Genomic DNA, 26,399 nt, shown 5'->3' with positions numbered 1-26,399 from the left:
GATCGGTGTGCACCGATCCCTCTTGCTCTCCAGGCTTCGCTTCGCTGGAGAGGCGCTGCACAGTTTTTCCTCTCTGCGCAGCGCCCCTTCAGCGAAGCGGGAGGAGAAATGGAAGGGGCTCCGTTTCTCCTCCCGCTTTGCTGAAGGGGTGCTGAGCAGAGAGGGGGAGAATTTTTTTTTCCTGTTCTCCCCCTCCTATGGTCCAGTGCGTCCTATGGTCCAGTGCGTCCTATAGAGCGAAAAATACGGTATTTGCTGGCGAATGTAAATGTGCCATCGAATCTAATGAGCACCTTAATTTTTGCAACGTAATTTGGCTGAAAAAAGGTGAGCATTAGACCTGAGTAAATACGGTATGGATGTGTGTGTATATACACATCCAGTATAACCCTTTTCACCCTATCTATGCAAATCTCCAACATCTCACTACTTCTGTACAAATGTCTAGCATAGATCTGCTTTTGCACAGGATGGATCTGTCTGTAGAATGTTAAAGTCATGTGTGCACATACACATGAACAGATCAATGTATTAGCTTTATTAGAGTATTTACATATTACAGACTATGGTGGTAACGTCCTCTGTGCTGAAAACCTACCAAAGGTTCGGGCTTGTTCATACATTTATGGTTTTTTTAAAAAAATGTCTGGGTTGCCGTTCCAAGAGTTAATTACAGCGTTTTAATGCCACATAGCTGAAACACTACAAGTTGGTCTCTAGAGGAAAGGGAGGAGAAGGAGAATTTATATAGTGTGTTTCAATTGTTCTCACTACTTGACAAACAATTCAGGAATGAACCAATCTAATTCTGAAAACAGCAGCAAGCCATGATACTATATAAGCAGCATTATTGATGCTTTTTGTACCAATACAGTAATACAAAACTTGCATTGGTCAAGGACAATTGTAGGAAATGGAATATGATTGAGATAGATTTAAACTTCTCAAGAATAGTGGAGAAAAAGCTGACCTGTCACATGAGAACCTGGTTTTCATTTTCAAATAGTTACACACCTCGCATTTTTGTCTCAGATTGACAATTTATGTTTATAAAATATAATGGCCTGAATTGTACATGTTTCTTGATGGCTTCTCTAAAAACAGCAGTTCCTGATCCAGAGAAACCAATGTTGCAGTAAATGTCATTTATAATGTCAACCAAGTCACATAGATGAGTTGCTGTGATATTATCTGCTAAACCACTTCTGGGGATACACCCCATCTTACTCCTGGTACAAAAAAAGGTCAATTCACCTAGTATAAAAATTAACACAAAGCTATTAGTGGCAGTTGACATGTTGATCAGTCAGAAATGGAAAAAATGCCATTCCACCTTCCCTTGATTCTGGTTAGTTGAAGTATGGGTAATGGCTTATGGTATATGGTGAAACATGCATTTCATAACATTTTGTCACAACAATCTCCCCATGTTAGGAGCTAGTATCTCTTCCCTCATAAGATGGGCAGGTGGCTACTGTGGCAGCCATTTCTCTTACCCTTACCTTGATGCTGAATTATCATGTAGCATTGCAGCAAGGGGACTTTGGGGTAAAAAAAGAAAAAAACATTGATGTTTAGGAACAGTGCTACCACTGCAAAATAGATGGTACATTTCATTCAGGTCTTATACTATGGGTGGTATCACCGTTTACTCCCAGGGACAAACCTAAGAAGCATAAAAGAGGCTTGGAAACATATGTTTTCCTACAAGAGATCAAGCTACAGCTTTTTTAAGGCTTGCATAAAGAAGGATGGAGGGATGGTGATTTATTTTTAAGTTGAATTCATCTGGACTTTCATCATATCACTGAACAATCACTGTTCATTGCTGTCCTCTTCCATTAATCACATTAGAACAACATTCTTGGACATGTTCTCTTTACATGGCGACCTCTCCTTCCAAACCCACTGGCAATGCCATTAACATAGACAACCTATGCCCCACTTCCCCGGATTTGGATGTCAACAGAACAGTTGGCTCTGAATGAAAATCATTACCTTAGAAGGTGGCAGAAGATCTAAGGAAAGGAACGCTGGATGGATACTCTTCTCATCTACCACAGCTTGGGCTCAAACATTTTCACTGTGTGACAAAACATTTTTTTTAAAAAAAAACACCAACCTCTTTTACAACCCTGAACATTTTTTACTTTTACCCCCTGTGCTAATGTTGCTTCCTGAAGAATGCTTACATAAGACACATGACATTTAGTAAAGGAAACGGCACTGCTTTGTGAAAAATGTCTGGCAAGAACCTTAAGCACTGACTGCGTTAGCTACTCTGTCCAATCCATCCATCTTATTTACAGGCATCAAAAGACAAAAGCGAGATTATCTACTCAGAGGAATGCATCATGCTGCACTATTATAGAACCTCTTCAAGACTTCTTTGAGGAAGCAGCACGATTAAATATAATTTTAATGAAAATACTTCCCACAGACAACAAATGAATTGTCGCTGGATTTCCACACCACAAGCAAGAGATGATGGGAGCAGCAAAATGTACTGATGATTGTCCTGATTCTGGATAAAGGGAATAGACACGAAGGTCACACTACATACGAGAAACGGATACCTTGGGCTCATGCATCTGACCTTACGAAGGCCTCTGACCAACTCCAGAAAGCCAAAGTCCCTAAGACAAGTTAAGGGCTAGTTTGGCTCGTCTCTTTTCCATTTACACAGGAAATAACCACACTCTGCCCTTGTTTCCCTAATCAGAACATCAAAATATTGTAACCCTAATGAATATGTTAGTTCCAATGACGAAGACTAAATTTACTCAAATGGCTAGTTCCTTGATATATACAGATATTATTAAAATCTGAAGCAGGTGGTACTGGGGTAGGGGGAGAGGAGAGGAACATATGGACAGCAGCATATCCTTAAGTCTTGAGAAGCTGGTAAGCAAGGAAGCCCTGTTGAGAATGTGTTGCTTTTATTGTTGGAGCAACATACAAACACTGGAGTCACTGTGGCCATGTTTTTTTAAAATGAATCATTGTCTGTGAACACCTCTTCACAATTCAACATAAAACGAGATGTGTAGTTTCTCAGAACCTCAATTTCTGGAACACTTGCTTCTATTTTTGTGGTACTTTATTGAGAATAAGTTACATTGTCGGCAGAAGTCTTCTCAATTTACTTTCATGTCTTTATACTGAACTGATAAGTCTTTCCTAGTACAGTCTGGAGAAAAATAACTCCAAGCAAACAAATTCACCAGTGGGAGTGTGTAAATCCTCTTGCATAAAAATACTTAAAATACATTAACCGTCCTCAACTAACAGCCAGAATGACGTTCATGACAAAAGGCAGCTCCTATTTTCTCTGTTTAGAGAAACTATATTCAATAAAGGCTGATAGATAAGAGCTAGCGTTTTTCATGAATGGTCCACAGGACGAGGAAAATTCAGAGAAACGAGTTCTATTCTAATCTACAAGGATATTGTGCTGATTATCTGGCCCTATGAGACTCAAAACTCCCAGTTCTTATAATAAAAATCTGTATTTATTACTCTTCAAATCATGCCTTCCCCCTCCCCTGCCTACTTTACTCCAACTTTTGCTGCTGGAACAGAAACACCTTAACCATCAATATTGTTTGCAAAAAGAGCCTACAATTTGAACCTGTTGTTCTTTCTGTTTGTTGTTGGTGTTGTTATTGATATGCCACCCATCTGATGGGTAACTCCAGCCACTCTGGACAGCTTCCAACAAATTAAAACACAATAATACATCAAACATTAAAAACTTTCCCATACAGGGCTGCTTTCAGATGTCTTCTAAAAATAGAATAGTTTTTTATTGTTCAGTTAGGGCAGGAGCCCTCAATAGCAGCCTGTCTACCAACCTCTGATAAAGGTAAAAGTAAAGGTAAAGGACCCCTGGACGCTTAAGTCCAGTCAAAGGGAACTATGGGGTTGCGATGCTCATCTCGCTTTCTGGGTCATGTGGCCAGCATGACTAAACCACTACGCAGGACCGTGACAAGTGCCAGAGCACACGGGAACACCGTTCACCTTCCCGCTGCAGCGGTACCTATTTATCTACTTGCACTGGCGTGCTTTCGAACTGCTAGGTTGGCAGGAGCTGGGACAGAGCAACGGGAGCTCACCCCGTTGCGGGGATTCGAACCCCCAACGTTCTGATCAGCAAACCTAAGAGGCTCGGTGGTTTAGACCACAGCGCCACCTGTGTCCTCTGATAAGCCTCTGTGTACTAAGCATGGGAAGATAAGCATCTTCTCTTCAGTCTGACTTCACCCCATAAAGTTACAACCTGGTTAATGCTGACAATGAAAGAAAGGAGGAAATTCACATGGGAAGAAGGGGAAAGAAGGGTAAGGGAGCCCATAAGCCCACATTCCACTCCCTATCTCAAAGCCATGGTTGAAAGATTGGAAGCATCATGCCATTAACTAGGCCTGAAGACTAACTGGAGATGAAATAATTTTTAAAACACGCAGGTACATTGAATACTGTGAGGCTGCTAGATCTACTGCAGTTCAAGATCTCAAGAAGGGCAGCAGCAAAAAGTTAATTTGGGGGGAATAAGGTTGATTTGCGTAATTTTCCTCCAGGTTAGCTTTTCAAGCAGGTGCAGCAACATCAGTTTGCTAGAGAAAGTGAAACAGTTTTTGGCCTGTGCTCATGTCAACCTTTCCCGTTTAGGAGGGGCAACTCTAGACTTCAGCTGCTTTGCGCTTTAATAATAATAATAATTCTTTGTCATCTTTGCCAAAATAAGCTCTCCCTTCCAAAAAGATTTCAATTGAGTTAGAAGGCGTGCCTTATTTTTCTTCCACAAGCCTCCTTATTTATAGATTAAAATGTTGGCAGGTGTGCTCAGGAAAAGGAGCTGCAGGGCTTAACACGCTGTGAAAAAGCAACAGATTTGTTCTAACAGATTAACAAACTGAAAGGCTGAGAAAAGTTGTACTTTCGCTTCCTTACATATGGTTCTTGTTTGTCAAAATGCAGTTTTATGGAAATAGTGACAACAAGGGAGTGCACAAAGCAAAATGAAGCATCACAGCCAAATCCACTAGAACAGTGGGGATATGCCTATACTGAACTCAACAAATGCCCCAAATCAAGTCTCTAGAAAGGGAGTGTGCATTTCTAAGGACATTGCACACATTAGGACAGGAAGGTGCTAATTTTCATGAAAACAAATATAATATTTGTCACTGCGTATCTTTTTGAATCTTGACTGCAGGCTGGTAACTTCCTTTTTGTGTCTTGGTTCTGGGGAAACTTCTACTTCGCCAATTCACAGTGTGGCTTCTTTAACAAATTTAATGGGCTAAAACTACTGCTGCACCTCGCCCTGCCCTACAGGGGGGAAATGACTTTTAACAGAATCAACAGCACCGACAAATTACTATGCAAACCTTGTAACTTGTTGGCCACATGCATTACATCAGGCCACCCCTCTGGGTGGAATGGGGAACATTGGATTTCTTAATATATGCTCTCATCATAAGCATGTGAAGACTAGTAGTACAAAAGTGCTTAATATTTTTGCTTTGTTTTCTCCGGCTCCTCAACAATGAATGGGAAATACGGCATGAAATCAAGAAGTATGCCTATGTCATAACATTTATTTTATATTTCTTGAAAGAGATAAATACCAGAGCTCAAGAATTAACTTAAACCAAGAACTGGAGAAGTGTTGTAGGTCAGTGGTAGAGAATCTGCCTTGCACACAGAAGCTCTGGGGTTCAATCCCTGACATCTTCAGGTACGGCTGAAAAAGAGTCCTGCTTGAACGCTGGAGAGCTGTCAGTGTAAACAATACTGAACTAGATAGGCCAATGATCTGAGCTGTTCCCATGTTCCAACTACAAGTGATCCACAGAACTTGTTTCCAATATCTAGTTCACGGCTGCAAAGTGAATAGCAACAAGGGGTGTGTGCAACAACAAATAGCATTGTATCCTCATCCCTTTATTGGTGCTCCTGTTTACGGTCTAGTGGCGTAGCCTAGGGGGCACAGGGGCAGCTGCCCCAGGCACAACATGGTTAGGGGAACAAAATTTCAACACCCAGTGCTGTCTCAATACAGCTGTGCACTTCTGTTGCTGCGCTCTGCTGAAAACAGTTTCTCCATGCAAACCAGGAAATGACGTCTCCACACAATGAAATAGCTCCTTATCTCTGCGGCTGCAATCTCCCGAGTGACGCGGATGCCGTGGCCCTGGGCGCTGGCAACTCTCACTACGCCACTGAGCACAGACATACATACCCTCCTCCAGAATATGATAAAACTTTAGAAGGAGTCAGTCAGACCAATTCATTCTTTCTGCACAGTCCATATCCCAGTTTCCTGTTCCTGTTCTGCGACTTCTGGAAGCTTCTAAGTATGTTGTCCTCATTGGGTTACTCCTGGATAGCTTTTTGATGCTCTGAATGTCTCTACAGTGGTACCTCAGGTTACATACGCTTCAGGTTACATACGCTTCAGGTTACAGACTCCGCTAACCCAGAAATAATGCTTCAGGTTAAGAACTTTGCTTCAGGATGAGAACAAAAATCATGCTCTGGCGGCACGGTGGCAGCAGGAGGCCCCATTAGCTAAAGTGGTGCTTCAGGTTAAGAACAGTTTCAGGTTAAGTACGGCCCTCCGGAACGAATTAAGTACTTAACCTGAGGTACCAGTGTATCTCTCAAGGTTTCCTTGAGTATATCTATATATCTCCTTCCATTTCTGTGAGCAGGGAAGAGAGCATTAAATTCGCAATCTGAGAGAGTGATGATGAAGTTGATAGATATTCTTGCTGAAAGATTACTGCATCTCAGCTCTGGCTAGCTTCTTTTCACACTTTGAAGAGTGTGTGTTTTGAAGCACACATGAATGACTTTCAAGCCTTAACAGAAAAAGATGTGGTCTCCTAGCAGTAACCCATCTTTTTCTGCAATGTGTAAAGTGTCCCTTTTCTGAAAAAGATAAACTGGAATATATTTTACTAGTTCAGGGAAGATTCTCTGCAGGTAGGTTTATAAGGAAAGAAAAGTTTCACAACTACAAAAAACAAAACAAAAAACCATTATGCCTGTAGACAAAACTCTATGTATTTCTAAAAGGCGAACAGAACTATTCAACTGACATCACTAAGTAAAATCTGTATTAGATGATCTCGCCACAGCTATCCATGCTTTGGAAAATGTGATTTCTCTAATATGTTAATTTAAGAAGTGTCTGGAAACTTCAAGTGAACCAAAATACCATAGTCAGGTAGTCAGCAAAAACTGCCACATTTCCTGAATTTTAAAGAACTTCGGTGGCTTCCAGATTGTTTCTCAGCACAATTCAAAGTACTAGCTTTAAATCCATAAAGCCTTCAATGATCTGGGTTCATGGTCTCTGAAAGGACTTTTTTCTCCCATATGAACCTGCCTATTAATTCAGATATTCTGCAAAGACCCTTCTAATGGTCCCCTACCTTGAGAAATTAGGTGGACAGTCAGGAAGAGGCCTTTTCAGTGGTGGCACATAACCTGCAGAACTCTGTTCCCAGAATACTGAATCTAGCATATGCACACCTTCTAAGATGGCACACAAAGTCTTTCCTCTTTGCCTGAGCTTTTAACAGTGGTTATGGTTTACCCAAGTGATCTGATTCTATTGTCATCCTATTGTCATCTCTGCTGCTCTTTTAAGTATACTTTGATTATGATTCTCTCTATTTAAGATTCTAATATTTGTGTGAACAAATGAGGCTAAAGCAAGCAATATGCACATGCAATAGGAAGGTATTGGACAACCTGAGGTAACCCTGAGATTTATATTAGGAAAAGAAATTAGATAAAAATCCTAAGGAGGGGACCCACAAAAAAAGTTCAACAATCATGGAGTGCTAGCCATCTAAGAGAAAATCATTAAATATCAGGCAGCCACACAGCAGACTAACAACTGGCTATTTAATATAAGTGATTGCCCAACAGAAGTCGGGCAGAAACAAAATCAATACTACACAAATTCTCAAGAGTTTGTTTTTTAGAAAACTGAAATGCATGAGAAGCATACAGATAGTATAGTATTCTGTAAAACCAATTAATTTAAATTGCCTCGGCTTCTCTGGAAATCAATTAGTACATAATTTCAAACACATATGATCAATTTATTTTGAAAAATCTATTTATAGCAATCGTCATCTGAAGCATTCCAGTAAGATTTGATATATATCAGGGAAAAAAAAAACTGCAGGCAGAACAAAGGGAAGAATATATTTTGTGCATGCCAGCTATTTATATTGCTACTGACACACTGTACAGCTACTCTGGGTGTCAGTATCACTCACATTTATTGTTATACTGTGGAGTCCACTGCTATTTTGGATATGGTATAGGTTTCTTAAGCAACTTCAGGTACAATTTAGCAGAAATGGAGCTAGACTAGACTCTTCTGGGGATGCTAGGGGACAGAGGAGAGGGGAGGGAATCAAATAAATTGCTTTTCCTTCTCTTCCACTAGCAGAGCCCCTGTTGGAGCAACCAAAGCAAGGATACCATTTGGATTCTACCCATAATACAGAGGAACACAATCCTCCAACCTAACAGTATTGGTTCTTCCTCTGCTCCTTCTTGCTGCCCAGTTACATGTGATCTGTATGCCAGTTTTCTGCCATCAGAGGCATCATAGAGGAATCAGCAGCAGGCGGTCTTAAAGTATCTTAGCCCAAATAGAGTCGGTGAACAAGCTGAAAGTTCACCTCTCTGAACTTTTCTAGAATAAATCCAGGAGACCACCCCTGTGTTGTTGTTTTTCAGATGAGCAAGTTGAAGCTAGATGGAAGGAAGAGCCACACATTGTTGTAGACAAAGTTTGTATGAGGAGAGAGTGAGTTGTGGAAAAAGAAGGTTAGGTACACAGGCTTTTTGTCTACACAGTGGGAATGTTTTAACTCTCCTTTGGAAAAATCACCTGCTCAGCTTTTCACCACAGGATTTGCTCTGTTTGAGTGGCTGTGTTGCTCTGTGTAATGTCTTACATTCTCAAAGTGCAAAACAGAAGCAGCCTAACTAAAGTACCACAAATTAGTACAGATATTACAGAATCAGAACACTTGCTTCTTCCCACTTTTTTCTCTGTTGTCTTCCCCTTCTCATATTACTCTCTGGTTTGTGCACTTGGTTAGATATTTTTCCAGTCAACAGACAAATGTAGATTTTAAAATATTGCCTTTCGGTACTTTCATTTTGACCTACCATTTACTTCTGAAACTAGCACATGACAATGACTCAAAACTGCCAGCAAGCACTATTCTGGCCAGACAGCCTCACATGGCAACAGAGATGCTCACTGACTACAAAGATATGAACCAATATGTCTGAGATTCTAAAACTGCAGGGGAGCCGTGGGATAAAGTTCTAAGCAAGAAGGGAACTGTGGAGTCTCCTTTTTGAGAAACGGGTAGGTTGGACATTAGGAAACCTTTATTGATCTACAGTGATTTATGAGGAGGACATAATTTCCATTTAGCCATTCTCTCAAACAGATTTGGTAAGAAGAGAAATCATGAAGAGTTTATGCTATGTTCTTATGTTTAACTGTGTGTAGTTTTAGGAAGGGTAAGAGTCCCTTGTCTTGTCACTCTGCATGTGAGCATTTCAGCAAACTCACCTACAGAAGAAACGACTGTTGCCAGATTGGAAGGGAACGTATTAGGCAACAGGTAGAGTGAGTTTTGCAAAGTGGCTTATGCTGAAAAAATGTGAGAAATACAGAAGTAGGATATAATTTCAAACCCTGGAAAGTTCGTTTTGTGTTGCCTTACCTTATTTGCCATTGACACAAATCACTCTCCACTTTTAGGTACATCACAGTTTAGATTATCTAAGAAGCCATTAACCCCTCACATCACAGAGTCATAGAATTGAAGGGATGGAAGGGACCCGAGGGCCACCTAGTCCAACCCCCTGAAATGCAGAAATCTCAACATAGGGTCCCCCATCCAATTTTAAACCATACCAGATCCTGCTTAGCTTTGCAAATGCACTAGCATTTTTATGCTGCACCACTACAGAGAAATAAAAGAAAAACATGGCCACCATTTGCTCTCTTCCTCAACCATATAACACCAGGAAGGAGATCAGCAGTGCATCCTATTGGCCAGGAGGCTGCTGTACATTGCGGGGGAGTAGATCTGGCCTCCAGGAAGCATGCTGCAACTGTTGCTGCCACCAAATCAGCAGATTCTGCATTCACTGGGAGGATGGATATGCCGCCACTCTGGATTCTGCCACCTGAGGCAGGCATCTCACCTTGCCTCATGGATGGGCCAGCCCTGTGTAACACATTCACAATTGCTAACATCTAAATGTTCAATATAGTAAGGAGGCAGAGGCAAAAGTGACAGGAAGACCCAGGAATAAAGAAATAATAGCAGGCTTCCCTATTAATGTTGGTCCAAAACCCACTTCTCAATCTGCATAACAAGGGCAAAAACAACAACAACCCACCTTCAGTTTGCATGTTCTCGAAAATATTGAGCATTGCTGTACCAGGCCTCCACAGGATTGAGCACATTTCTGCTATACATTTTGCCTCATCAGTGTTTCCATAATGGAAAAACCCCACAGGGGTAGTGCATCTGCATATAGCAGAAAAGTAAAGAGATAGTGATTTATGTCCTAATTTTTACTGGATCAATAAAATCTCATATTCTTTATCCATGATAAACAATAGGCAAGAAATTCCTGTCAATAAATGTGAAGCTACTATTGATTAGTGCATTAAAAATGAATTAAAATAGGGACTAATAAAATAATTTAGGGAGTTTTGAAGAAGAAATTCAAATTCTCCATAAGCTCAGAAAACAGCAGCTATGTCACCAATACCCTGGCTAAGTAATATAAATAATTCATTTTATGTTGAAAATGAATATATCTAGTACAGTATCAGCAATCTGCTGCATCTGCTTCATATGCATAGCAAGCATAGGTTCATAATTAACCACAAAAGAGCACGACCTAACTACATTTGAAGCAATGGAAGAATTTGTTCTCCTCCACAACCAATCTCACAAACATAAAAGTTTCAGTTTCTAAGTTCTCAGTCTATTTACCTGCAGCAAAACTCACACTACATACCATTCTCTGGGTGACAGTATACATAGCCTTTCCTGTATGGAGTTTTATCTCCTGAGCAGCAACATATCACGTATGGACAGGCCCCATTAGAAATGGTGTACACAATGACACTTATTTCTGGAGACCCTATAAAAGCTGCAGCCAGATTGGGTTTAGGTTCGGCTCCGCCTGGAAGTCAATGGGTCAATAGCTTGCAAAAATAAATAAACAATTCAAACAGTAAGCTGCCGTCTTGGCTCCTCCCTAAGTTTTTCATTTTGCCTTTATATCTCACAAGCAGTTGTATTTTTTTAGTCCAGAGAGCAAGTATCCATTCATATTTAGTCCAGAGAGCAACTGCATCCATTCATATTTCAGAACAGTGAAACATTAGGGTTCATCTCTGAATAAACAGTTCTCTTTTATCACAACAAAGCAACAACATGAAGTACATAAAGCAACCCAAACAGTCCTCATATTTGAACTTGGGGCAAGTTTACAGAAACGGTTTTGGCACAAAAAGGCAACTACATTGTGACTTTTCTCTAGCAATGCTCCAAAGACAAGATTTTTTTAAAAAAATGATAGCTCCTCTTGGCACTCAGGGCTTATTTATCAGTTTACAGTGGTACCTCGGGTTAAGAACTTAATTCGTTCCGGAGGTCCGTTCTTAACCTGAAACTGTTCTTAACCTGAAGCACCACTTTAGCTAATGGGGCCTCCCACTGCCGCCGTGCCACTGGAGCACAATTTCTGTTTTCATCCTGAAGCAAAGTTCTTAACCCACGGTACTATTTCTGGGTTAGGGGAGTCTGTAACCTGAAGCGTCTGTAACTTGAAGCGTCTGTAACCCAAGGTACCACTGCATTATTTTATTCCTCTTATCTGCTGCTTTCAGGGCCAAGCCCTCACAAAGCAACACAGAGAAATAAAAACAAAATATAATCATGTAGAATATGGAGCATTGAGTTTATACAAATAGTTGCATGAAAAAAATGGAATCAGATCGTCTAGGTTTTTTTGCATTCCAGAACTGAAGGATCCAGGCAAACATTAACAGGAAGAGTTGCCCAACTGCAGAGTTCACCACAACAAAAGGCACTATCTCATTGCTGATCAATACAGCCAATTTCACTAGTGGGCGATTGTGAGCAGGGTCATATATATGGGTGCAGACAGCCCTTTAGATAAAAGGGCTTCATTTTGCAGAACAGAAGCTGCATTTTGCACAACAGAAGTTACTAAGCTGCCTTCCAAGGCACCTAATGTGAAACACTTCGCAGTAATCCAGTCTGGGTCATATATAAAGTAAGGCTAAACAGATTATTTGGCTTAATTAATGTTCTACACAAAATCTGAATGGCGGGAGGAAAGAAAGGTAAAAACTTGCAATAATTTTAAGGGAGAACTTGTTTTGAACACATCAACACTTGGTTTATTTTAATCTTTAACATCCTCTGAAATTTCATTTTGCTGCTGCTGCAAATGATATTATCAGAAGCTGCTTCTCAGTTGCTGCTGTTGCTCCTCATTTTGATGCCCCTTGGAAAGTTGCTGCGTCATTAATAGTTTTAATGAAGGATTCTGGGTGAAAATTGTTGGCTGTCATCCTCCCCACCTCCCCAGAATCACCATCAGAATAATATTATATTGCAGTGCAGCATTATTCCAATGGTCGTTGTGCAGGGAAAATATATGAAGTCTGAGAGGACAAAAATCCCTAAAAAGCAGTGTGCTGCCAAAGTAAGTCTCCCCTCTAAAACATGTACAAATCCTACCCCTAAAAACCTGCCCTCCAATTTGCCGTTCCTGTAGCACAGGCATAGGCAAACTCGGCCCTCCAGATGTTTTGGGACTACAACTCCCATCATCCCTAACCACTGGTCCTGATATCTAGGGATGATGTGAGTTGTAGTCCCAAAACATCTGGAGGGCCGAGTTTGCCTATGCCTGCTGTAGCAGCAGTCACTTTTTGCAACAGGCCATTTTTGAAATTAGTTTAACAAGTTGCTCTGGTTAGCAAGAAAAGGATGCTTTCTACAAAGAGTGCTGTCTGGTACTCATTTGACAATCTTTTCAATGCTAGGCAAAGACACCCCCCCCCTTTAATGTCTTTGATTAGCTACTATGGGATTTGCTCAATCCAATGGGAATTGTGTTTGAGGAAAGGATTATCTCATTACTTTGTTGGTTTGTTACGTTGCACTTATTTTATATGCTGCATTTCTTTGTATTTCATGTTTTTAATTATGTTATTGTACGTTGCTGAGATTTTGGCATAGGCACTCAAAATTCAGCATTTGATGAACCACAGTTTTACACTTGCATTCCACCCATTATCCTTCAGATTCTTACCCCTAGTTCTCTCATGAACAAAAGGAGCTGAATAAGCTCTATTTAAGGAAACAGGCAGTTGGAAGTGATCATGTCAATCACCTAAGCTTAAAGATGAAATTTCTGGAAATTTTGAAGACACAGGAAGGAAAATATTGTTTTTTGTTTTATTTTTTTTTATTTTAAATACAGATACTGAAGCAATACTTAATTGCTTGTTAGCCTCTTTTACAGAGCAAAAGTCACTTTGTTACTTTAGGAACATAAAATGTATTATATATAAATTGGTTTGCCATTAAATTATCATGTTTATACAATCTCTTCAGTCAGTATTTACAAACTCTTTACTTTTTGTTACAAATGAAACTACAAGCTGCTAGACTGCAAGGAACCTAGCATCTCTTTCCTTTTGCCATTTTATAAGGAGCAGAAAATTATGATGGGCTGTAATCAACTAAGTCCTACTCAAAATAGACCCACTGAAATTAGTAATTAGTTCCTTATGTCTATTAACTTCAATAGGTCTTACTCTGAGTAGGATTATCGCTTAATATAATCCTATGTCTCCTTCAGTTCTCCATACTGTCAAGCAGACATAAAAAAGAACTGAGAAAAAGGGGGTCTCAATGAATGCTACATAAAATTTTATCAGTCTCATTTTCTGAGCTATTGCTTTCTGTTTCTGCTTCTTCATATTTGCCATCTTATCTACCATGGACTTCTAAAAGCTGAAGGTTTGCGTGGATTGAAACAAGCTTCTGTATCCTTTCACACGTCGTAGTCCAACATTTCCCCAGTTTTTGCAATTTTTCAGGGACAAAAGGCTTCAAGGGAGGGGGCCTTCACATTTTAGGTAAAGCCACCTCCACAGTCCACAAAGTGACCAAGGCATTAATAGGGACACCAGCCATGCCAAGTGGAAACTCCTTGAAGGACTCTCAGAAATTCATCCAGATCTATCTGCCTCCAAGGGCAGACCATTCCAACTGGTACCTCACCTTTGCAGCAAGCCTAAATCTCACCAGAAAATGATCTGATCTCAATAAAAAAGTGAAACAGAAATTCCCCACATCCAGATAAACATCAGCCCTACCTGATTAAGTGATTCTATGGAGGTATTTGCCCAACTACTTCTTAAAATGACCCCATGGTCACACTGGCGGAGGAAGAGAAGTGGGGGGGAAGCACACTGTTTCCAGCAGAGCGATCCCAGCAGGGTGCCATCGCGGCTGCCCCCCCGCCTGCACTGGGCACCCCCCCTGTCCCCGCAGGTGGCACACCCCACTCCCAGGATGCATGCCAGCCCCGCCCCACCTGCTCTCCGCCCCCCCCCCCCCCCGGTGCCAGAGCATGAAGCTCCGCCACTGCATAGTTAATATGGCACCTATGAAATCTTGTTTTATCACAATGGTTTGCCTAAAGTGAAACAAACCACAGTCACAAATTCAGACATAACGCTAAACCAAGGAACATGGTTTGTTTCCTCCCAGCTGTTGCAGGGAGGAGCACATTGGATGCAATTTGTCCCTGCATGAAAAACCATGGTTTATGGCGACATGCAAACAAGGCCACAGAATAAAGCATTTCTTGTGTACTTGTTTTGGAGCTTCAAAGCTATAATGCACACATCAGATGCAAGCATGTTGCTCTTTTTTATTTCCGTGTCATGGACTACAAGCAGAAAAAGTTAAACATAAAAAGTCTTACTTAATAAATGCACAGATCTTCTACTTTTCTTTGATGTAAAAATCCACTGAGTCTTGAAACATCCAACCAGGGTGCAAGGATTTTCTGCTGAGAAATAAAGAGATATCTTTATGAAATAGAGAAGATGCAAAATTGTAGACAGGCAAACAGATGCACACACAAAAGCCATTAAAATCAAATCAAATCAGGGAGTGGTCTCTCACCAATTCTAATAAGAATTCTTGTTTTCAAGTCTTTTCATTGGTTTAAGATTAGGGGGTATACATAGTTTGCTTAGCTATTTGATGTAATGTGTTTATTTTTATATAATGGTATTATTTTACTATTGAGCACTCCTAATATAGTTCTTGTTCACGCTCAGTGATGAAGGCAGCAATATACCAAAATACATTGAGCACATTATATTATTACATAAATTATTTGCACATTAATTTTAGGCTCCTTTTTAAACCTCCTTATCCTTTTTCTTTTGAAGCTCCCTACCGGTTCACTTGCTCTATTAATAATAAAAAATAATGTTTATAATTTATTACATTTAACTGTCACTTTATAATAAATAAAATGTCTCAAAGCAACTCAACAAAATAAAATACACCACCATAAAGACAATGTAGAACCAGAAACATTTAAAAATAAACAATTCAAAACACAAGGCAGTCACTGCTTGAGTTCAAGTCTTCCACACCTGAGACATGACCCACCCCTGGCACTCCTTGCTGTTGCCTCTCCTGCCACACTTCCCTCCTTGCATTCCGGCCTTCATGCCAGAAGATAGAGAGAAGCAACTGTTGTGCTGAATTTATTTCTTGAACCCAGGGGCAACTGATCTTATTCCCATCCAATGGAAGGATGTGCAGAATGACAAATACCAATAACCTCTCTCCTTGGATACAGGAGAAATAGTGACGGTGTCCCGATGAGCGTCATTTGAGGCCATGCACACAGGACTGTCCTTAAGGGTAATTGGGCCCTTTAGAGCAGAGGGTTGTCAGAGACTTGAGCGCACAGACTGAAATGACCAGAAGCAGACCTAGAAGAGAACTACTGTATCAGTAGCTGCGGAATATCTGGTGTTGTCTTTCATTGTATTGAGGCACACTTGCTATCCTGGCTGTTTTTATTCCCACTATAATCTTCCTACATGTGCTATCATAATTGAGAGATAATTCACTAGATTCAGTGAGATTTTCTATTATGACAGACTTTCCCCTTATAATGATGCAAATGAAGCAAAGAACATGACCTCTTCACTAGTTTAGTTCTTTGTTGATTTGGTTGATAGAGTCTGGGAATCAAGAGGAAAGTGGATCATAGCTTTATACTGAGTGCTGTTAATCTTCCCTTTGCATAATGCTGGTACACTCTGGCCCAAATACTGGAGATTTATTTGATGTGCACACATTTTCAAAAACTAGTAAACACGTTGGATTCTATTACGAAAGAACAGCTTTGTAGCTCTTTTCAAGCACTATATTTATATACTGTATAGGTACTGTCATGTGTTTCAATTTGCATCTCTACAAAATGTAGAATTGTTTTTTGTTCCACAGAGAGAGGCGGGAGGAAGGAAATCACCCAGCTATTTCATTCATTTTGCCTGCATAAAGCTGTGTCACATGCATTCAGAACTCATTTTAGCATATTTAGCTACAATGATACATATTTCATTTATTCATATGCATTATTTATATGCAACCAATCACATATGGAATCATAAAAACAGACACCAAGAAACAGTAAACATACTTAAAAATTGGCTGTCTTTATAAATCTACATAGTATACATTTTAAGGATTTATATGCTACCTTTCAAAACAAAAGTTACCCCATGGCAGCTTACAAGCAGTGTCATAAAAACATTTTAACACCTGCATTTAACAATTATTTAAATCAAAAACAGCAGCATAAAATAATTCCTATTTCATACCAGACTAAAATGAAAAGCAAAAGCAAACAGAGAAGGAGTCACATGCACCTCCCTTGAGAGGGAGTTCCATAGATATAGGATATAGATATAGGATCAGCACTGAAAAGCCCATTTCTTTTGTTTCAATGAAGACCAATCTTAATTGTGAGGACTGCAAGAAGGGCCTGTGTGGATGATCTTAAGGCCTGGGCAGGTCCTTACAGGTATAGGTGGCTCTTGAAGTAACCTGCTTCTGTATGGTTTTAAATTGAAGCCAGAAGCGAATAGATAGCCAGTGCAGCAATGTAAAATCAATGTAATGCATTTCCAACACTTGACCACCATAAGCATCTTGGCTGCCATATCTTGTACCAACTGATGCTTCTGAACATCTTTAGGGGCACTCCCCACAAAAAGTGTGTTACACTAATCTTGTCTGGGTGTAGCCAGGGCATGAATAGCAGAGGGACGTCTGACTGCTTCTATATAGGGTGGTGGCTAGCTCACCAGCCTAAGCTGGTAAGCATATTTTAAATATACTGGGAGGAATTCAATGCTCTTTCTCTCTCCTTCCCCCATATGCTGACCCTGGGGTTCTCCCAACCTCCCAAGAACCCATTTCTTGTGTGTGGGGCGGAAGATAGAGGAAAGCCCTGTTGCACCAGCGTAACTCCTTGTGTGCGCTTCCACTGAAGGGACTCATGAGTTGGATCCCACCCACTGTTGAAATCATTCACTTATTCCCAGCCATCAACAGAAGGTCTTGCATTTCCAGAAGACCTTCAGACTTGGTCTGTGGCAAGCCTTATGTGGAGGGATGCAGGTGGCACTGTGGGTTAAACCACAGAGCCTAGGACTTGCTGATCAGAAGGTCGGCGGTTTGAATCCCCGTGACGGGGTGAGCTCCCATTGCTGGGTCCCTGTTCCTGCCAACCTAGCAGTTCAAAAGCACATCAAAGTGCAAGTAGATAAATAGGTACTGCTCCGGCAGGAAGGTAAACAGTGTTTCCGTGCGCTGCTCTGGTTAGCCAGAAGCGGCTTAGCCATGCTGGCCACATGACCGGCTCCCTCGGCCAATAAAGCGAGATGAGCGCCGCAACCCCAGAGTCGGCCACGACTGGACCTAATGGTCAGGGGTCCCTTTACCTTTAAGCCTTACGTGGAAGAGGAGTTCCAGAGCTACAGAAAAATCTCTGATGACCTCTCAGCAGGCCAGACTTCTCTGCAAGCCTTTGTTCCAACGCATCACTTAAGCAGTATATGGAAGTGAGTCACCTACATTAAACCCCTCACCATGACCAGAAAGGGAGTAAGCACTGAATCTGAAGAACCTGGATCATATGTAAAAAAGGGTGAGCTGGGTGTTTTTTGTTTACTGATGCATCTGTTCTGACACCTTCAAATCATCGAATTTATAGAATACAAGCCCTAGGAATCCCTAACATCCTTGCTGATTTTTGTGATGTATGACACTCAGTTTCAGCCCATGAGATCCAGCAACAATGCACTGTTTGATTTATTGCGGCTTAAGGTGTATGCATACTTTCAGTCACTAAAGTCACAATATGGCAGATTATGATCTGGCTATACAGTGGTACCTCGGGTTAAGAACTTAATTCGTTCCGGAGGTCCGTTCTTAACCTGAAACTGTTCTTAACTTGAGACACCACTTTAGGTAATGGGGCCTCCCGCTGCTGCTACACCACCGCCGCGCAATTTCTGTTCTCATCCTGAAGCAAAGTTCTTAGCCCGAGGTACTATTTCTGGGTTAGCGGAGTCTGTAACCTGAAGCGTCTGTAACCCGAGGTACCACTGTATGTTGGAACATTCACACAAAATCAACAGTAAATAGTTTCAATTTAATATACTTGGCTACTTCCTATGAAGTACGTAAAAATGCAAATTCTGATATAAACTTCCTCAAAAATGGTTCGATAGCATTTTGGGTTCATCTCTGAAGTAGAAGGAGCTGTTTGTTTATGAAAGTTGAACAATTTTATCTAACTAGAGAGAAAAAATAGTGTTCTAAGAGCAAGGAAGCTATTGCAAATTTTAACATAAACTTTTGCATAAAAGCAAATATCCAAAAAAACAAGTGCTTAAAAAAAACCCTGTAAATAATGGTAGCACAATACTTCAGTGACTTTAAGAGATGTGATACATGACTGCATAATAAATACAAAATTCAGTTACTACATATATGCAAAATGCTTTCAAAACTATAAAAAATGTCGTAAGAGTATGAAAATACTTTTAATCACATTCAGAGATAACATTCAGAGATAAAGAACTATCATTTTACTGAAGTTACAAATGCAAGCAGGATTGGGGCAAACTGAAAATTCAGCTTGAGCAACATTTTGCTACAATTACTTTTCATTCAATGTTGCAAACACTTTTTTTCATACATTTATAGCCCAATAAAATGTTTTCTTCTCTCTTGTTATCTGCCAAGCCACCACCATTTTACTCCCACAATAGTTTCAGTATTACTTTAGTTCCGTTAACATTCACACAGCTCACCTAACATTTAACCACTCCTGTTTTTCACCAATTTGACCTCAATACATACTATTAAGAAAAATGATACTACTTTGCAATGCACAAGGCATAGAGCACGATGCATTTATAAATTGTCCCTATAACTAGCTAGAAAGTTACTGATCGTGTTGTTTACCTTGGGATATAGAAGACAATATAACCATCCAGAAGTTACTTAGCTAAGATTACACATTTTTTACAGCGAATTCTCATCATGATATGAAAAAACCTTGTTCCATGTATCAGAATAGATGTAACCACCGAAAAAGCACTTACTTCGTGTTCTTTAAAGTTCTGAGCAGACAGGACAAAGCTGTATTGCGAACGGTGAAAATCTGCTGCCTGGAGCAGTAAACTCCCACTCCCCACAAAAGCAAAATCTATTAGGCCCCAATTCTTTACTTAATTCCATTGTGTAAGCCATCAGATGTGGGCATTCAGAAAAAAATGCTTTCACAGAAGCAGCCCTTGGGGTGGGGAAGAAACAGATTGGGAATATGAAAGTCTTCTATACTACAAGATTGAATTGTAAGTTTTAAAAATAGACACAGATGGGGGAAGCAAATGCTAGGAAAATACCATAGATTTGCAAACAAAGAATAACACAGAGATATATATATATATATACATGGGAAGGACCTGCAACACATTCATTAACAAACACAGAAAATAGCAGAACTTAAAACTTTTGAAGTACCACTCCAAAATTTACAGCATTTTGGCTGTGCCACATTTTGGAACCATCATGACAACCTATGTCAGTGATTTCCAAATTAAACACCTAGAGCCATTTTTAATTCATTGCAGCTACCAACCGTCACAAGCCCTGTTCGCTTTCTTTCTTAATTTGATCACTTTTGCGTAAGACTGATTTTCTGTTCCATGAATACGGAACCCTGTGCCTGCTCCCACTGAGTTCACACAATGCTGCGTAAGTTTGAGAATGAATTTCATTCAGCCAGCAGAGGCTGTAACATTCTATAATGATAGAGACAAACTCTATTAAATATGCCAGCTTCTAAGGTTTTTGTTTTTGTTTTTAGTATGATGGGATCTTTCTGTGAGACCATGAGCTCGTTACTCATGCTAAAAAATAATTAGCCAGGAGAACAATCTGCCTAGACTACGGTGGCAAGGGATTATCTGTAACTCAGGATCTCCAAATCAAGTACTGGAACATATATTTTAACTCAACTGGAAATTACAAGGACAATATAGGAGTAACTACCAAGTTCTATATCCTGCATTATGCTGTTACAATGCCAGGCTCAGACATCATAATGGTCTCCTTATGGTTTTTTAATCTGTGTCTATGAATTATCTAATCCAAGCTAGCAGTTGCTACTTTATGGCTAAGGCCTTGTTAGTGCACTGCAGTCCACAGAGGAATAGCTACTATTAGTAAATGCTAACTAATTAGACTCTTACCTCTGACTCACATCTGTAGTAGCAATTCATATCTTCTACTTTTAAGACAATAATCAAAGCTTTGTCCAGTAGAAATTCTGTCAGCATGCCTCTCACTGACTGGGATGCAATAGTCTCAAGAAGTAAAATTTCATAAAATACGAAAAATATTAATAGGCCAGGAAATGCAACCATTTGTGAAGTTATTCTGGTGGGAAGTACATTGGAAATTTTGCAAAGGAAATAGCAAATTTTGCTATTAGAATTATAGCAACTCATCATCTGGCTGAGTGTTACGATGAGACAAACTAAAGATAAAAGGTAAAGGAACCCTGGACGGTTAAGTCCAGTCAAAGGCCACTATGGGGTGCGAAGCTCATCTCGCTTCAGACCGAGGGAGCCGGCGTTTGTCCACAGACAGTTTTCCAGGTCATGTGGTCAGCATGACTAAACCGCTTCTGGCGCAACTGAACACCGTGACGGAGTTTTCCATTCAGCAAGTACGTTATTTCCAACAAAATGTTGGAACACTGCCCTCTTGCCTTTGTGGCAAAGTCCTGTGTTATTATCACCAAGTATATTTTCAATTACTCCAAAGTGTACTATGCTGTATTATGCAAGGAGCAGAGAAAAGCTGAGAAAAAGGGTACAAGTGGATAAATGGAGTACAAATGACAACTGCTGTGAGGATGCAACCAAAAACAACTGAACTATGGCAAATTATTCTGGCCAGCCCCAGCCATACAGATGGGTCTACAAACCACATGCAGCTTCTCTACAGTATTGCCAGCCCCACTTGTGAAGTGGGGTATAGGGATTGGAGAGCCAATGCTCTCTTTCACATCAAATGTAATGTGTGCTCCTGAATGATTTGAGGCCTATATACTTGAAGTAGCATCTTCCCTAGTATCTTCCAAGACAGACTTTGCCATGAGGGTGAGAGGTCCTGTTCATAGTTACATCAGTGCTGGAGAGGAGAATGGTCATACGAGATTGAGACAGGGCATTCTCAGTGGCAGGAACCCCCATGGAATTCCCTTCTGTGTAAAATCTGATTTTCCCTCGCTCTGGCTATGTCCAGATACAATCTGAAAACTCACCTACTCACTCAGGCCTTTGATGGGTGTTAGAGAAGTATTATTTACTACTATTTTTATTGTACTGTTTTGTGTTGTTAGCTTCCCTGTGCTTCCTTTTCAGACAAAAGGCACAATAACAAATATATTGCTCTAAACCACATAGTGAATGAAGAGGTTATGTCATGGTTTAGAATGGATGTCTGGTATACATCACTAGGAGGGACAGAAACATATTCCATCTATATCCTTCCAAATATCCCAGTCATCACTAGAATTGTAACCTCACTGCCTGGCCTTGCTTCCACTAGATAACCGCTTGACAAAATAAAATAAGGGAGTTCATTGGACAGGAAAATGTATTTAAGATTATTTTTATATATTATCATCATCATCATCATCTATTATACATTATGGCCAGGCTAGAGGCCTCTTCACAAGGCAAGGATGGTCACTACCATATGCACTGAGTTCACAAGGACATTCTATCCCAAGTTTGAGATCTTTTAACATGTGACTACAGTACTTTTAATCAGGGGCAATATATCCTATGGCACACATACACACTATTTGAAAACTGGAATATATGGAGAAAGCTTTCCAATTTTTGATAAGTGTACTGTACTGTATTCTCCCACTACAAATAACCTGATGCTCTGAAGTTGGTGTGTGTCATGGGGCAAATGCTTAAAACTAACAAAATAGTGAGAGCTATTCAACTAAGTTTTAACCAGAGTAGATCCATTAAGGGTAATGAAAATGACCAAGTTAGTTCCATTTGTTTCAACGGAGTCACTCAGTAAAACATAGTTGAATGCCATCCAATGTTTCCAGCCATCTCATCATGTTTCCCCTCCCCTTTCCTGATTGGCTGTGGCAATAGTCATGCCATTATAATGACTGGAGGCTACAGGCACCCAGATTTCAGGAAAACCACCCCAAAGCAAGCTTTCAGCTGGCTGCCAAGCAGCAACCCCCCCCCCCCCGTCTTTTTTAAAACTACATTGAGGAAATTGTATTGTACAATGTTTCTGATGTTTGTTTTTAGTGCAGCATGTAATTCTGCAAAGGAAATAATAAATTATAGAAGGGAAGAAAGTACTTGTCACTCCTTCCCTTCTTCAATTATCATTGCCCAAAGAAAAACATTAGAGAAATGCAACCAGAGAAGCATCTTCGGGGAAGGCATCTTTTAACCACACCCATCTCAAAAATGGTATATGAAAAGTCTACAAACCTCTTTGTAGATAACAGCAAATGAAAGATAACAGCAAATGAAAAATACTGGTTGGGGTGATTACTGCTTATTCATCGTTTTTCAAAAGAAGCATATCCAGTTGAGGGTGCAGGAGGCACAAACAAATTCATGGTTTCACTATATATTTTGTAGTTTCTTCAAGTGACAAAATGATCAAAAATACAGACAACTCTGTCATAAAATGATACTACAGTGGTGCCTCGCAAGACGAAATTAATCCGTTCCGTGAGGCTCTTCGTATAGCGGTTTTTTCGTCTTGCGAAGCAATCCCATTGACAGCTTAGCGGATTAGCGCTATTAGCGGCTTTTAGCGATCAGCTGTTAAGCGGCTTAGCGGCTTAGGAAAAGGGGGGAAAAGGGGGGGAAAGGGGGGGAAACCCGCAGGAACTCGCAAGACATTTTCGTCTTGCGAAGCAAGCCCATAGGGAAATTTGTTTTGCGAAGCGCCTCCAAAACGGAAAACCCTTTCGTCTAGCGGGTTTTCCATCTTGCGAGGCGTTCGTCTTGCGGGGCACCACTGTACTTCACCTAATCAAAAAGTTCTCCTTTCCAAATCTTGCTCCAGCATTTCTTTGTGGTCAAAAGGTTTTGGTATTAGTATTAATATTTAAATGTCAAGTATGTGAGAACACATTTCCTGTGCTATCTAAAGTATTTGGAACAATTTTCAGTGAAGCGGTAATGTTGCTCCTGACTTGCAATTTCAACAACCCTGACTGGAAAAAAGCAGCTCTTAAAACATCTGTATAAAATTTCTTTTGTGTGTACCCTTATAATACTGCTCTTCTTTCACCTTGAAACAGTTTATTCTAGTTCCCAGCTGCAAGACATATTTATTCTTTTCATAGAGTGCTATTCATACTGGGATATCAGTTGCATTTAGAGTGTTTAAGGTGATATATTTGTTTCATATTCACACTACATTTGATAGCCATTTTAACCATCAGATCCCTGTATGTTTTATGGAAAAGCAGTTATTTGTTGCAATTTCTTCATTATTATTATTTCCCCTCCAAAAAACCCATACTCAATTTTAACATTTTACTAAGATTTAATACACAACAGATATGGTTATCTATGTAGTCCTTTTAAATGAAGTTCTCATGCTTAGTTAGAGCTGTTATTTTTATTACATGTGGGTGTCTTAATAGTAACGTGCTGTGGTTGTATAGCTGAGAGCTTGCTTTCTCCTACAAATCTATACAAGCTTTCAATACAGCAGCATAAATAGTATGTGATGAATCAAAAATACACAAATGGAGTTTCGGCTCTCTGTATTCTGCTGCAGTCTGGTAAATGTGTTTTGACAATGGACCACATTTTTATGTTTGTTTTGTATTTTGCACCCTAGCATCACAGAATTGTACGGCTGGAAGGGACCCGAGGGTCATCTAGTCCAGCCCCCTGAAATGCAGGAACCTCAACTAAAGCATCCATGACAGCTGGTCATCTAACCTCTGCTTAAAAACCTCCCAGGAAGTAGAATCCACCACCTCCCAAGGGAGGCCTTCCACTGTCCAACAGCAGGAGAAACAAGATCACACTGTCTTCCATGTGACAGCCCTTTAGATATTTGAAGGTGGCTATTGCATCTCCTCTCACTCTCCTCTTCTTCAGGCTCAACATACCCAACGCCCTCAACAGTTCCTGATAAGGCTTGGTCGCCTTCTCTGCACACAATTCAGCTTGTCAATTTATTTCTTAAACTGTGGTGCCTAGAACTGGACACAGTACTCCAGGTGTGGTCTGACCAAGGCAGAATATAGCAGTATTATTACTTCCCTTGGTTTGGACACTGTATATTTCTGTTGATTCAAGCAACTCCTTTTTGAGGGGAAAAGCGGAGTATACGTTTATGTAATCAATGAGACGTAATAACCAAAGTAGTAATAACAATAATAGTAATAAAATTTTATTTATATCCCACCCTCCCCAGCCAAAGCCAGGCTCAGAGCAGCTAACAACAGTAAAAATAGCACAGTTTACATAAAATCACAGTCAATTAATTGAAATGCACTGTAGCAGAGTACATTTCCTTTCCCAGAAATCATTGCCTTGTTAAATTTAATCTCTTCTATCCCTGCATAAATATCAGATCAAAATCTTAAAAGACACGCCTCACATGTCATGTATCTTCCTCTACAAACAAGTGGAACAAAATGCCTTCATGAGTTCAGCAGCACTCTTTCCACAGGTAGTGAACTTGCATGTAATGTGAAATAATATTTTAAGGTACTATCCCAGGATGCTGCACAATCTCAAACAATACTGCTGGTCAGCTGGTGATATATAACAATCCAGGCCTTTGTTTCACTTCTGTCTATGACCTGACTACATACTTGAACAAATAAGCTAACATGCATACAGTGCACTTACATGTTCCGTAGACATACATTTCCTTTTGCATAGAGAACCTTATGCTTGTAAAACCTATATAGACAAGTAGCCACAAGGCAGTTTATATCGGAAAGAAACAAAGCAAAGGAACAGAAGTGGCCCTAAAATAGTATTTAGACTGGGGGGGAGGCGGAACAGAGAAATAAAAATAAAAAATTAATGTAAGGAATGCAACATTGTTCATGTCAGGGCTGCTGTTGGGAAACCGCCCTGATGCTGCCCCCGCACCCACATCGGGCAGATCTGAACCCCCACCTGCCCCAATGTTGCCACCAGCCCCACCACCGCAACATCGCCTGTGGCTGTGCCCACAGCACAGCAGCAGTAGTGAGGGCACAATGGCAGCGGCACAGTGGCTGCATCATGGGAGAAGCCTTGGCAGGGCTGGCAGTGGCACAATGGCAGCGGTCAGATCTGCCACCAGTGGCAAATGGTTTCATTGTGCCTTATTGATGGGCTGCCCCGGCTCATGTGGCGGGACTTCACCGCCTTGTCTTCAATCAGTGCACCTGCAAAATCTGCTCCAAAGAATCCTCCAGTGTCCTGGGGTGGACTATGAGGGCCTGCAGAGGGCTGCTGGGGGAAGAACAGGTTGCCCCCGCTGCAAAAGCAGACAGCCTCCTTGGATACAAGCAAGACCTATGACAGGAGCCTAAACACCTGGAGAAATGGAAGGCGTGGCTTTAAGTCAGCGGCT

The 26,399-nt window shown here is 40.5% G+C and overlaps 1 protein-coding gene across 19 annotated transcripts in view; it reads right to left on the bottom strand.

Annotated features, from left to right (window-relative positions):
• Positions 1-26,399, bottom strand: part of ATXN1 (ataxin 1) — a 224,714-nt gene that overhangs the window by 164,147 nt on the left and 34,168 nt on the right. For 13 of the 19 annotated variants that reach the window (XM_079983278.1, XM_079983281.1, XM_079983279.1 and 10 more), the window contains one exon: positions 15,118-15,204. The exons of 3 other annotated variants lie outside the window; for them this stretch is intronic. The gene's annotated coding sequence lies outside the window, so the exon portion shown is untranslated. The remainder of the gene's footprint in view (positions 1-15,117; positions 15,205-26,399) is intronic. 3 more of the 19 variants (XM_079983280.1, XM_079983267.1, XM_079983282.1) reach the window with 1 other exon arrangement.

This window comes from Podarcis cretensis, assembly GCF_951804945.1.
Source record: "Podarcis cretensis genome assembly, chromosome: 7".
Taxonomy (NCBI): Eukaryota; Metazoa; Chordata; class Lepidosauria; order Squamata; family Lacertidae; genus Podarcis; species Podarcis cretensis.
Note: the sequence above shows the minus strand (reverse complement) of the source record. Positions and strands in the feature narration are given on the sequence as shown.